The following is a 13,895-nucleotide window of genomic DNA, read 5'->3' as shown; positions in this document are numbered from 1 at the left end:
TGTCAGGGGATGGCCATTTTTCCAGGCAAGTGTATCAAGGGCTTTGTTTTTCCTTGTGGGTCAGACACAGGAATGTTAAGAAAATAATGATTCATGATTCCCAGGAGTTTGGGTATGAGGAATTACTCCAGCTCAGTGACTGCACCAGTTGAGAGCATGGTATGTGGCTTGTGATCTGCTTAAGTGAGGAAACATGGTGGCAATAGCCAGACAAAATCAGTGGGTGTTAACTTTGGCAACTTTCAATATAATATTTCAGTCTTCATTCTGTAAATATTTGTTTTGAAAGAATTCCTGTCCTAAAACATTTATTATAATTTCTTCCAATTGATTGGGTAAAAAGTGTTCATGAATGTTTCAAGAGGTATTTTTCCTATACAGGAAATACTGACTGACAGAAAGCCTGTGGTGTTTTTTTTTTTTTTTTAATTTTTCTCATTCTACCCACCTTTCCTAAAAACGTGGGATTTTTTAATTAATTTTTTTAATGTATGAAAACATTTCCAGCAGTAGAGATTTTGTAACTTTCTATTATTATTTTTATGTCTTCTTCGAAGCTAACGGTTCTTTAGTCTACTTCATCTAAGAGAAGCCACCTAATTATTTGCATCCAGGAATGTCTATAGGGAAAAAAATCTGCTCATATCTTCAATTCTTTTTCCTTTTCCTTTTGATTTTTTTAATCTGCATTTGCAGTGGACACATAATCCAGCATTGTCCAATGGATTGCAGAGCAAGCTTCATTTTCCATATAGTTATTGAATTTCCTTTTATCTGATATTTTAACTGCCTGATGTCATATAGGTATGTTATTAGTTTATTTCAAATGACTGATTTTGGCATTCTGTTTTTTATAGCACGGTAGAATGAGCTATAGTACCAGCAACACATTCTAAAATAATAGTTTATTTTTTCCCTCTGTTATTAAAAAGTAACATAGCCTTCTTATAGGGAAGAGTGATTAAAAATGAAAATTTAAACATTATCTTACTTTTAGAATTTTGATGTATATTTTTATAGTCATTTATTTTGCTATAGCTTATATTTATTTATAGAAATGGTATCATACTTTGTATGCTGCCCTTTAATTTGCTTTTGTCATTTTACGCTAGGTAATGAACATCTTTCTATGTTATTACATAGCCAAAAATTAACATAATTAATGACTACTGCATATTTGATCATTTGTTTCATGATGTATTTAACCTTAGTTTCTTGGTCTAATTCAACCACACAATAATATTTAAAAGTACAGTGTGTGACTGGAAGACCAAAGGAGCATGCAATACAAATTTAGATAAAAGAAGATAGCAAAAAATGATCACACAAATGAATCAGTAGATGTTTTTTCATAAATAGTAGATGAAAAATAGAGAATATGAGGCATGTTTACTTTACCAGAAACAAAAATTAACCAAATATTTTAAATCTGTGCTGAAATCATAGTAAAAATTGAATTTATATCAAAAGATCATCAAATTTATAGCATAGGTCAGGAAAGTTGAAAAATGCGGATTATGTGTCAATGCACAGATTGAACAGCATATACTTTGCTTGAATTATCACATGGTTTACTGGTAGTCTCTAATATGGTGCATCCTTTTTTTAGGTGAAACCCAACCATTCACTATCATTTCTACATCCATTCATTCAGCAATTATTTGTTGAGGACCTAGTATCTGCCAATGTCTTTCACGACCTAAGGGTCCAGTAGTGAACCAGATAATACAGCCTTTCCTTTCAAGAACTCACAAACTAATGAAAAGAGCAGAATTTAAATATACCATTACACATCTAAGGGTAGTAGCCTAACTTTTACCCTTCATACTCTTTTGCTCTTCAGATCTGGCACAAATAAAACCAAGGACACATAGAGAGGCCAAAGGGAATGAATCTTGCTGGGATTTGAGGTTCTTATTGTCCTGAAATCACACCACATTGAGGCTAAACCACCGGGTGGTTATTCTTCCTTCTCTTGCTACACAGTGGAATCCAAAGCTCAGCTTCCCTTTCCTATCCCCCATCAACTGTGTAGCTGAGTCCAAGAATGCCAGAGACCACAGGGAAGGGGATGTAAAGAAGCTGCAAAGCAAGGAGGTTTCCCTCTTGCTTGGAAAGACACTCTGGATTTATGTATCAATGTATTTATGTGCTTGGATGTTTAAATTTGGGAACATAAATACCCATGCATGTTTAAAAGTTTTTAGTACAACTTGCTCTACTTTTCTCCCATTTACTTACAGAGGTATGTTGAGGGACATGAGAATCAACTCTTTAAGAAATCTTCAGGACTTCTGGTACAATATGACCAAAGAATCAGCTGATGCAATTGTGCATCTGGCTCTATGAATATATTCCCAATATATAACTGCATGTTCAAATGTCTGAGTGTGTGTGTATTTTATAATCCTCTTGCTTGTGCCCTGCTATATCTAAGACCCTGGAATAATGTTTCTTGGCTGCACTCACTTTAGAATCAGCTGGGTAGTTTAAAAAATTTTTGACTCCTGGGTTCCACCTCCAGAGAACCTGATTTGATTGGTCTAGAATGTGGTCTGTGCACATTCCAGACCAGTGTTCTGTAACTATAAGCGTTATACTTGGAACTTAAACTCTAAATATTAACTACTGTTTTCTCTTGTTTTTCTATTTTTCCCCCAATACAAATGTCTGAGGTAGAGCTGCCCCAAGACTCTCTCTGAATTCTACCGCTCCACTCACCAATTTTTGCCTATCGTATGCATCCCAACTTCATGTGGCCTATGTGGGGAATTTCAGATACCTCTGAGAATCTCTTCCCTGCTTACAGTTTTATACCACAGGAGGAATGGAAGTAAGTGTCATTAAGATAACAATTCTGTTATCACATATACTGCTTTCTACTGCATTTATATTCTCTCTCAGAACTATGCTTCTTATGGTGAATATGTATAAATCTTACTTCAGAATATAGATGAAATTACACCTAGAGCACATATTTAAATAATGTAGAGCTACATGACTTAAGGTGAGGAAATAAACGTTTTCCATTTACTCTGTGGCATTTTTACACAAAAAATAGAAAATTGTTAAGCTTCAAATAATACATTTGGTTTCTCTTCTCTAATAAAGATTTCCTTGAGTGGGAATGAGAGCTTTAAACTGAACATGGGATATATGATTTCAATTTCAATCTGAGCGTACCCTAACTTAATCATTCATTAAATTAAAATGTGAGTTACTATGAGTGTTAATTTCATGTGTCAATTAGATTTTTCTTTAAAATGCTCACCACATTTAAATTGGACATTGATACTTAAATATTTATGTTTCCAAATAGTCTACTTTCTGAAACTTGGAACACAAACATCAAGTTCAATTGTTCACCTTCAATTTTTTTAAACAAGTATTTATTGATGCCTACTATATGCTAGACAATGCTCAGCGTTGTTATACTAAATTGATATTGGATTGTCTTATGGAACTCATAGTGTAGTGAGGGATACAGGTAATTAAAAACATATGCTAATAAATACAAAATTATAAATTGAGATAACTACAATGAAGTAAATGGAAAATGTGCTCTAACGGAAAATAAAGGATGCAGAATAAGAGATTTTAGACTCTTGCAAATTAAAAAGCCCAGGATGGATGGGGTATAGGAATAGTATTTTTAGTCTTGGAAACAGTATGTACTAAAAGCTACCAGATATAAGAGAACTTGGAGTGTTCAAATTCATGTGTCTGGAGTTTATTGACCTGCTGGTGAGTAAGATATAAGATGGCCTTGAAAGGTAAATATGACCTTGCAGAATAAGGTAGCTTTATATTTTATTTAAATGGGATGGGAAGCCATTACAAATTTTTAAGCATGATCCAGTTCATGTTTTAAAAACATACTTATGTCAAGAAAATTATATTTAAGGCAAGTATAAAATAAGAAAGATGAATTAATAGTTTATGGCAGGAGTCACTGTGAGAGATGATGGAAGCCTAGATTGTGAAGGGGGCAAAGGAGGTTGATTTGAAATGGACTGGATGAGAAGGCTTGGAAGAGGGAAGACTCAAAACTTACTGTAGGTTTCTCGGTTGAGGAACTGGGTATATGCTGCAAGAATTACTGAGATGGAAAGACCAGTAGAAATCAGGTTTTATTGCTCTTGTTATTATTATTTTAGTGGGACTTGTGGAATTTGAGTTGGATTTTGTATACATTAAGTCTGAGATGCCTATAAACTCATTATACTTAGATATCATGGTATAATTATATGTAGCTCCATGTGCAGAGGAGAGGCAGGACTAATCTAGATTCAGTCAACATCAGCATATGGATTTTTTTAAATGTTTTTATTATAGATTAAAACGTACACAGAAGTAGAGACTAGAACAATGAACCCCCATGTGCCCTTCACCCAACTTCAACAGCCATCAACTCATGGCCAATCTCGTTTCAACTATATCCATCCATTCTACCACCCCCACTGCTCCCCTCCTTCCACCACCACCACTAACACTACTGGATTATTTTGAAGCAAATCCCAGGTGGAATATAATTTCCATCATGAATTGTTCAGTATGGATTTCTAAAATTGAGGACTCTTTATAGAAATATAATCACAATATCATTATCACAACTAAAATAACAGTAATTGCTTTATATTATCTATTCAGTGTTCCAATTTCCTTGACCATCCATAAATTATTTGTTACAGATTGTTTTTTAATCAAAATCTGAATAAGTTTTATACATGATAACTTGTTGCTTTTTCTTTTAAGTTTCTTTTTCTTTTCTCTCCCTCTTTTTTTCACTTGCAATTTATTTATTGATAAACTAAAGTTATACTCTTATAGAGAATCTCACAATCTGTATTTTCTGGGTTGCATCCCCATGTTGTCATTTCCCCCATTATTCTCTCTTTCTCCCTTATTTCTTGTAAATTGGTAGTTAGATCTATAGTTTTTTTACTTGACACAGATTTGATTTTTTTTTTGTCAAGAATATTTCATAGTTGGTGCTATGTACTTTCATCATGAGGCACACAATATCTGGTTGTCTTGCTTTTTCTGATGTTAGCAGCCACTGATGATCATTGCCCAGATCCATTATTTCATTTAATATTGCAAAAAGCCTCTTCAATTTTGTTTCTGGGCAATTTGGACACATTTCCTACCTTATACTTGGACTCAACCATTTCTCTCAGGAACTCGAGTTCCTTTTAGTTGAAAATGGTATTTCAAGAACACAGTCTGGGTATTCATTGTTACTGGCTTGCTCATTTTGGATACAGCTAGGAGACGTATCGCACATTCATACTGATATTTTTCTATTAAAATCAGAATTACTAGGTTTTTACTTAACTGCTTCAGTCTAGAATAGTGATGGTTTCTAATGTCATCAGAAAAGAGTGTGGAGAGGTCCTCAAACTGGAGTCCTATGAAGATAGACATTTAGGGATAGAAAAGAGGAAAAAGACCTGACAAAGCTGGTGGAGAGGAGCAAGTGGGTGTGCTGCCCTGAAAGCAAGGTTGAGATAATGTTATGAGAAGGAGAAGACAATTGTATTGGATGATCCGGAGAAGTTAAATAATACAATGTGAAAATGTGTGAATTTGTATTTGGCAAAAACGAAGCAATTTCTTGCAGTGGAATGACAGGTGTAGAAACCAGTCAGAGTGAGTTGGTAAGTAGCTGGGAGATGAGAAAATGTAGAAAGTGTGAATAGGGGTATATCCTGATTCTGAAAAATGGAAATAAAGTGGCCATTTATATCTGTTTTGCCTGAAGAAGTATTTCTTAATTGATAAAACCTAGGTCTCAGTCAGGCCAAGTTTCTTCTTGAAGAAATCTGAGAGAGTAAGACATCCATGCTTACAAAATGTAAATTATTAGGGAATAAATAGATTTCTACATGGTCTCCTTTTACATTCCTAGATTCCTTAGTGTACTAAATGATTCAATATATGAAAATGTATTTACACACAATTCTTTTGACAAGTCTGTCATGAACCAAGAAAATTTCCACCTTCACTGAGCAGTAGAGATCTATAGAAACTGTAAATCACTGATGTCTTATCACTGGTCACATCACTCACATTTCATTTTCTTACATTAGCCCTAGATTCCTCTTTCTCTCAGCCATTTCATTGTTTAGACTATAAGAAGATGCAGAAGGTAAAGAAGAAAATCCAAACTTTCTGTCGTTTTCATGTGTTGTAGTAGATTCACCTAAAGTGATTACCTAAACTATGTATTCTCAGCCTCACTGGCTTGGCCAGATGGCGTGTTCCTTTCCTCTCCAGCCCGTTAGTTTATTTTAGCAAACCCTTGAGACTGCTTTAACCTCCCATAAATGGAGTCGATGAAGGCCAGGTTCTTTCTAGGTTAATGATTTTGAGATCAGTATTTTTGAAAGCTAAGCACTGTTTCAGCAAAGAAAAAAAAAATCAACAGATGGGAGAGAGGGTCGCTATCGGTGATTATGATGGCAATAAAACAGCTTACAAAAGGAAAAGAACAGACCATGTGGCTGAGTTTAGTCCTTCCCCGTAGTTAAGTGGTAATAGATACAAAAGTGAATCAGGCCTGCCTGTTGCTTCAGAGAGTCTTGAGGAGTAAAGGTAGATGGTAAAATGACAATAATTATTTTCATGCTGTTCAGCTTGGAAGTGTTTCACTTCTTACTATTATTTTTCCAGGATTACAAGGCCTGCCTTTGAAATGAAGAGGGTAATGTTATTGAGTAACTTTTATTTTGTAACATACAGTCAGTAGCAAGTAATTTTAAATGTTTTTGAAGAATAGAAATCTTGTGAATCATAGGAAGGCTCCATTTAAGTGGACCCAGTGTGACTATTCAAATTCAGCATATTATTTCTCTGGAGGGAAAATGCTTTTTAATAACTATGATTAAAAACAGCTTATCTAAAAACAGTACCGGCAAAGACATGGGGGTTTTTCTTACAAAGAAGTTCTGGAAAGGGAATGAGGGTGAGTTTTAAAGAAAGAAAAATATGAAGGATTAATAGTGCACTCTGCACCGCATTTCTTTTCTTTGCACAGGTGCGGGGACGATAAGGACCCACTCTGGTTTCGGGTTTGCTCTCTCTCTTTTATCTTGATTATGCTATCACCAGAGAACTTTATCTTTCCAGCATCATGTACAACAAAGATCAAATTAAAACACCCTAGGCAGAAGGGGTTGGAGGATGGGTACAAGAGGTGGAGTTGAGTATGGTTAAGGATCACTAAGAGCTATAATTTTGTGAGGGAAAAGAATTTTTGAACTTAATATCCCAGCACCTAAGCTATATTTGCTGATTCATATATAATGGTCTGAAAGAAATATTGTACTGAAGATCCAGGAATATAGATTGAATGTCATGAAGAATGGCCTTCAAAAATTGCACCACATAATTATAAATGCCTCTCTTAATTGGTTAGACTCTTGAGGCATGTGTAGACTGGAAGTTAAGCTGATTTTCAGAAATTTTGGACCTCAAAAATGACTGGCAATGCCAGCTTCACTTCTACTCTAGGGTAGATAGAATCAGTATGGGGTGAGTAGACCATTCCCTTCCTAAATATGAGGTCGTGGATACAAACCAATATTTCTTTACTGATGAGTTTTTTAATTATTTTATGTAAGTTACAGGTGTACAGCATTATAGTTCAGCATCTGTATACAGAGTGATCACCAGTTATTATCCATTACCATAAAGTTGGCCTCCTGCACCCATTTCACCCACCCCACAACCCCCTACCCCTCTGGTAACCACTAATTGGTTTTCTGTATCTTTGAGTTTGTTTTTGTTTTATTTTGTTTGTTTGTTTTTATTATTTCCAGATTCCATATGAATGAAATCATATGGTTTTTGTCTTTCTCCAACTGACTTATTTCACTGAGCACAATACCCTCAAGGTCCATCTATGTTGTCAAAAATGGCAATATTTCATTCTTTTTTTATGTCTGAGTAGTATCTCATTGTATGTATGTATATATATATAGATATATATATATATACACATACCACATCTTCTTCCATTGCATCCATCAATGAACACTTTAGGTTGTTTCCATATCTTGACTATTGTAAATAATACTGCAATAAACAAAGGGGTGCATAGATCTTTTCAAATTAGTGTTATCGCATTTTTCAGATAAATACCCAGAAGTGGAATAGCTGGGTCATGTAACAATTCGATTTTTTTTTTTTTTTTGGAGGAATCTCCATACTGCTTTCCATTGTGGCTGCACCGATTCACAGTCCCATCAACAGTCCATGAGGTTTCCCTTTTCTCCACATCCTCTTCAATATTTGGTATTCCTTGTCTTTTCAGTAATAGACCAGTGTGAGGTGATATTGTGGTTTGCACTTCCCTGATAATTAATAATACTGAGTATCTTTCATGTGCCTTTTGGCCATCTGTATGTCTTCCTTGGAAAAATGTCTGTTTAGATCCTCTGCCCATTTTTTAACTGAGTTGTTTGTTTTTTTGTTGTTAGTTGTATGAGTTCTTCATATATTTCTGATATTACCCCCTTATCGAATATATGATTTACAAATATCTTTTCCCATTCATTAGGTTGCCTTTTCCTTCTGATGATGGTTTCCTTTATTATGTGGAAGATTTTTAGTTTTAGGTAGTCCCATTTGTTTATTTTTGGTTTTGTTTCCTTGTTTTTGGAGTCAGATCCACTAAAATATATCTAAGACTGATGTCAGTTAGGTTACCAACTATGTTTTCTTCTAGGAATTTTATGGTTTCAGGTGTTACATTCTAGTCTTTAATCCATCTTTAATCCATTGTGAGTTAATTTTTGTGTATGGTGTAAGATAGTGGTCTAGTTTCATTCTTTTACATGTGACTGTCCACTCTTTCAAGCAGTATTTATTGAAAGAGTGTCCTTTCTCCATTGTATGGTCTTTGCTCCTTTGTCATAAATTAATAATCCATATATGTGCAGTTTTATTTCTTGGCTCTCAATTCTGTTCCATTGATCTATTTTTGTGCCAATACCATACTGTTTTGATTCCTATACCTTTGTAGTATACTTTGAAATCAGGAAGCATGGTACTTCCAGCTTTGGTCTTCTTTCTTGAGATTGTTTGGCTCTTCAGGGTCTTTTGTAGTTCCATACAAATTTTAGATTTGTTCTAGTTCTGTGAAATATGCCATTGGCATTTTAATAAGTATTCTACTGAATTTGTAGATTGTTTTCAGCGGTATGGACATTTTAATAACATTAACTCTTCTAATCCATGAGCATGGAAAATCTTTCCAATTTTTTTGTATTTTCTTCAATTTCTTTCTTTAGTGTCTTATAGTTTTCAGTGTACAGGTCTTTCAGCTCCTTGGTTAAATGTATTCCTAGGTATTTTATTATTTTTGATGCAGTTGTAAATGGGAGTTTTATTAATATTTCTTTATGATAGTTTGTAATTAATGTATATAAATGCCACAAATTTCTATATATTGATTTTGTATCCTGTGACTTTACTGAATTTATTTATTAACTCTAAGTTTTTTGATGGAATCTTCTGGGCTTTCTGTCTGCAAATAGTGGAAGTTTTATTGATACTTCTTACTTTTCAATGTAGATGCCTTTTATATCTTTTCCTTACCTAATGCTGTGGCTAGGACCTCCATGGCTATGTTTAATAACAGTGGCAAGAATGGGCATCCTTGTTATGTTCCTGATATTAGAGGAAAAGTTTTCAGCTTTTCATCATTGAATATGATGTTAGCTATGGCTTTATCATATATGGCCTTTATTATGTTGAGGTATATTCCCTCTATACCCACTTTGTTGAGAGTTTTTATCACAGGTGGATGTTGAATTTTGTCAAATGATTTTTCTGCATAATCTGTTGAGATTATCATATAATTTTTACCCTTCATTTTGTTAATGTGATGTATCATGGTGAATGATTTGCAGATGTTGAACCATTCTTGCATCCCTGGAATAAATCCCACTTGATATCGGTGTGTAACCCTTTTAATGTATTTTGGATTTGAATTGCTAATGTTTTGTTGAGGATTTTTCATCTATGTCCATCAAAGATATTGGCCTTTAATTTTCTTATTTTTGATGTCCTTGTCTCTTTGCTATCAGGGTAAGGCTGGCTTTGTAAAATGTGTTTGGAAGGTATCCCTTCTCTTTAATTTTTTGGAACAGTTTGAGAAGGATAGTTATTGATTTTTCTTTAAATGTTTTATAGAATTTGCCAGTGCAGCTGTCAGGTCCTGGGCTTTTGTTTGTTGGAAGTTTTTGTTTACTGTTTCAGTCACCTTATTAGTAATTGATCTATTTAGATTTTCTATTTCTTCATGATTCAGTCTTAGAAGATTTATGCTTCTGGAGATTTATCCATTTCTTCTAGATTGTCCAGTTTGTTGGTGTATAATTGTTCATAGTAGTCTCTTTTGATCCTTTGTATTTCTGTGACATTAGATGTAACATCTCCCCTCTCATTTATGACTTTATGTATTTGAGCCCTCTTTTTTTTTCTTTGTTAATTTATCTAATGGCTTGTCAATTTTGTTTATCTTTTCAAAGAACCAGCTCTTAGTTTTACTGATCTTCTTTATTGTTTTATTTTTTAAGTCTCTATTTCACTTATTTTCTTTCCTTCTACCAATTTTGGGCTTTGGGTTTCTTTAAGTGTAAAATTGGAACGTTTTGGGGGATTTTTCTTGTATCTTGATGTAGGCCTGTATTGCTATGAATGTCCCTCTCCAAACTGCTTTTCCTGCATCCCATAGATTTCGGTATGTCATATTTTTCATTTCTTCTCATTTGTGTTTAGGTATTTGATTTCTCCTTTGATTTATTTGATGACCCATTGGTTATTCGGCAGCATATTGTTTAATCTTCATGCTTTTGTGTTTTTATCCATTTTTTTCTTATTATTTATTTCTAGTTTCCTACCATTATGGTTACAAATGCTTGATGTGATTTCAGTCTTTTTGAATTTACTGAGATTTTTTTTGTGACCTACATGTGATCTATCGTAGAGAATGTGCCATGTGCATCTGAGAAGAATATGTATTCTGCTGCTTTGGATGGAACGTTTTATATATATATATATCTGTTAAGTTGTTCTGGACTAATGTGTTTTTTAAGTCCATTGTTTCCTTATTAATTTTGTATGGATGAGCTATCCATTTATGTAAATGGGGTATTAAATTTCCTACTATTATTGTATTGCTTTCCATTTTTCTCTTTAAGTTCATGAATATTTTCTTTGTATATTATATATTAGTGTACCTATGTTGGATGCATATGCATTTATAAATATTTTACCTTCTTATTGGATCAACCCCTTTTTCATTATGTTATGTCCTTCTTTGTCACTTATTACAGTCTTTGCTTTAAAATCTATTTTGTCTGCTCTGATTATAGCTACTCCAGCTTTCTTTTCATCTCCATTTTCATGGAATATCTTTATCCATCTCTTCAGTTTCATTCTGTATGTGTTCTTACTTCTGAAGTGAGTCTCTTGTAGGCAGCATATAAATGGGTGTTGTTTTTTTATCCATTCTGCCACTCCATGTCTTTTGATTGGTGAATTTAGTCCATTTACATTTAAGGTTATTATTGATAGGTATGTACTTATTGCCTTTCATTAATTGTTTTCTGGATGTTTTTGTTTCTTCTATGTTTATTTCTTTTTCTCTTTCTCTCTTTCATTGTGTTTTGGTGGTATTCTTTGGTGTTGTGTTTAAATTTCTTTCTTATTTTCTTTTGTGTATTTGCTATAAGTTTTTTCCTTGTGGTTACCATGAGGTGCACATATACTATCATATGTAAATAGCAGTCTGTTTTAAGTTGGTAGTGACTTAAATTTGAACACATCCCAAAGGTTTATCATTTTGCTCTCCCATCCCACGTTTCATACACTTGACAGCGCACTCTACATTTTAAAATTTTATTATGGTTTTATTTAATTTTACTACTTTTGTCTTTTAACCTTCATGCTTGATTTATAAGTGATTGAGCCACTACCTTTATTATATATTTACTTTTCCAGTGGGATTTTTACTTTCATATGTTTTCTTATTATTAATTAGTACAATTTCTTTTCAGCTTAAAGAAGTCCCTTTAACATTTCTTGTAGGGTCAGTTTAGTGGTGCTGAACTCCTTTAGCTTTTGCTTATCTGGGGTATTCTAAGTATCTCCTTCAATTCTGAATGATAACCTTGCTAGGTAAAGAATTCTTGTTTGGAAGTTTTTTCCTTTCAGTGCTTTGAATAGGTCATGCCACTCTCTTCTGGCCTATAAATTTTCTGCTGAAAAATCTACTGTTGGCCTTATGGGGTTTCCCTCGTACATAACAACTTGCTTTTCTCTTGCTGCTTTTAGGATTCTCTCTTTATCCTTAACTTTTACCATTTTAATTATAATATGTCTTGGTGTGTGTCTCTTTGGGTTCATCTTATTTGGGACATTCTGGGCTTTCTGGACCTGGCTGTTTGTTTCCTTCCCAGATTAGGGAAGTTTTCAGCCTCAATTTCTTCACATACTTTTTGTGGCCCTTTCTCTTTCTTCTCCTTCTGGGACCCCTATAATGCTAATGTTATTCTGCTTGATATTGTCCCAAAGGTCCCTTAAGTTATCTTCACTTTTTAAAATTCACTTTTCATTTTGCTGCTCTGTTTGTGTGTGTTTTGTTGCTTTCTCTTCCAGCCCACTGATTCACTCTTCTACCTCATTCAATCTGCTCTTGAACCTCTTTAGTGTATTTTTCAGTTTAGTTATATCTGTTTGGTATTTTCTTATATATTCTATCTCTTTGTTAAGGTTCTCACTGTGTTCATCCATTTTTGCTGAGTTCAGTGAACATCTTTATAACCTTTACTTTGAAACTCTTTATCAGGTAGATTGCTTATCATTTAATTCTTTTTCTGAGGTTTTCTCTTGTTCTTTTGCTTGAAAGATGTTCCTCCGCTCCTCATTTTGCCTCCTTCTCTGTGCTTGTTTCTATGTATTAGGTAAATCAGCTACTAGTTCAGTTTTGAGGAAGTGACTTTGTGTAGGAGATGCCCTATGGGGCTCAGAAGCACAACCCTGCCTGGCCAAAGTGTCCCTTATGTGGGTTGCATGTGCCTATTGTGGTCAGGCCATGCAGCTGCCAGACACTGGTGGGCACAGTTATCACTAAGCTGGCTATGAGGCCTGGCTGAAGTAGGATTGGGTAGTGCTCTTGATGGGGCATACCTACTAGCACTAATAGGTTAGATGATGTTTTGCAAAATGGTGCCCACCAGTGCTAGTAGTAGCAAAGTAGCCTGAGATCACAAAAAGTGTGCCTGTCAGTATCTCAGTCCCCAGGGATCGTCTCAACTGCTTCCTTTCTTTCTGACAGATGCTTCAAGATTAGTAAGTAGGGCCCTTCATCAAGATCCATGTGCTTTTCAGTCTCGTGGGGTTGTTTTTGCTGGGTTTTAGATCAAGTGGGTCTGTGCAAGAGCCCTTTAAGAGGGGGTATTCCATTCCCTGTGGTTCTTTAGTTTTCCTGGACATATTCCTCATGGTTTTCTAAAGCCAGGTGTTTTGGGGGCTTGTTTCTCCTGTGCAGGATCTAAGTGTTGGAGTACCTGATATAAAACTCAAATCCCTTACTCCTCAGGGAAAATAATCATACCTTTGTAATCCTTCCTGGTTGTGGATTACTGTGACTAGGGTGTGGTTTTCTTCTTGGTGGGACTGTGTCCTCATTTCTGCTACTTGTCTTGATGCTGTCTTTTTCCCATTTGTTGTGGAGACACTCTGCTCATCCAATTTTCAGGTCCCTTTCAGATGGAATTATTCCATATATAATTGTAGATTTCTTGTGTCCATGAGAGGAGGTGACTTCAGGATCTTTCTTTGTCACCATCTTGAACCCTCTCCTCTCAATTCTCTCACTGATA

The 13,895-nt window shown here is 34.6% G+C and overlaps 1 long non-coding RNA gene across 5 annotated transcripts in view; it reads left to right on the top strand.

The window, feature by feature from the left end:
* Window positions 1-13,895, top strand: part of LOC114486756 (uncharacterized) — a 366,895-nt gene that overhangs the window by 342,366 nt on the left and 10,634 nt on the right. For 2 of the 5 annotated variants that reach the window (XR_008618109.1, XR_008618105.1), the window contains exons 7-8: window positions 2,244-2,833; window positions 4,817-4,881. This is a non-coding gene — a long non-coding RNA (uncharacterized lncRNA). Of the gene's footprint in view, window positions 1-2,243; window positions 2,834-4,335; window positions 4,568-4,816; window positions 4,882-13,895 lie in introns of those variants that run through there. The other 3 variants (XR_008618108.1, XR_008618107.1, XR_008618106.1) reach the window with 3 other exon arrangements.

The sequence above is a fragment of the Physeter macrocephalus genome, chromosome 8 (assembly GCF_002837175.3).
Source record: "Physeter macrocephalus isolate SW-GA chromosome 8, ASM283717v5, whole genome shotgun sequence".
In the NCBI taxonomy this organism is placed as follows: domain Eukaryota; kingdom Metazoa; phylum Chordata; class Mammalia; order Artiodactyla; family Physeteridae; genus Physeter; species Physeter macrocephalus.
This window is presented reverse-complemented; position numbering and strand designations above follow the sequence as displayed.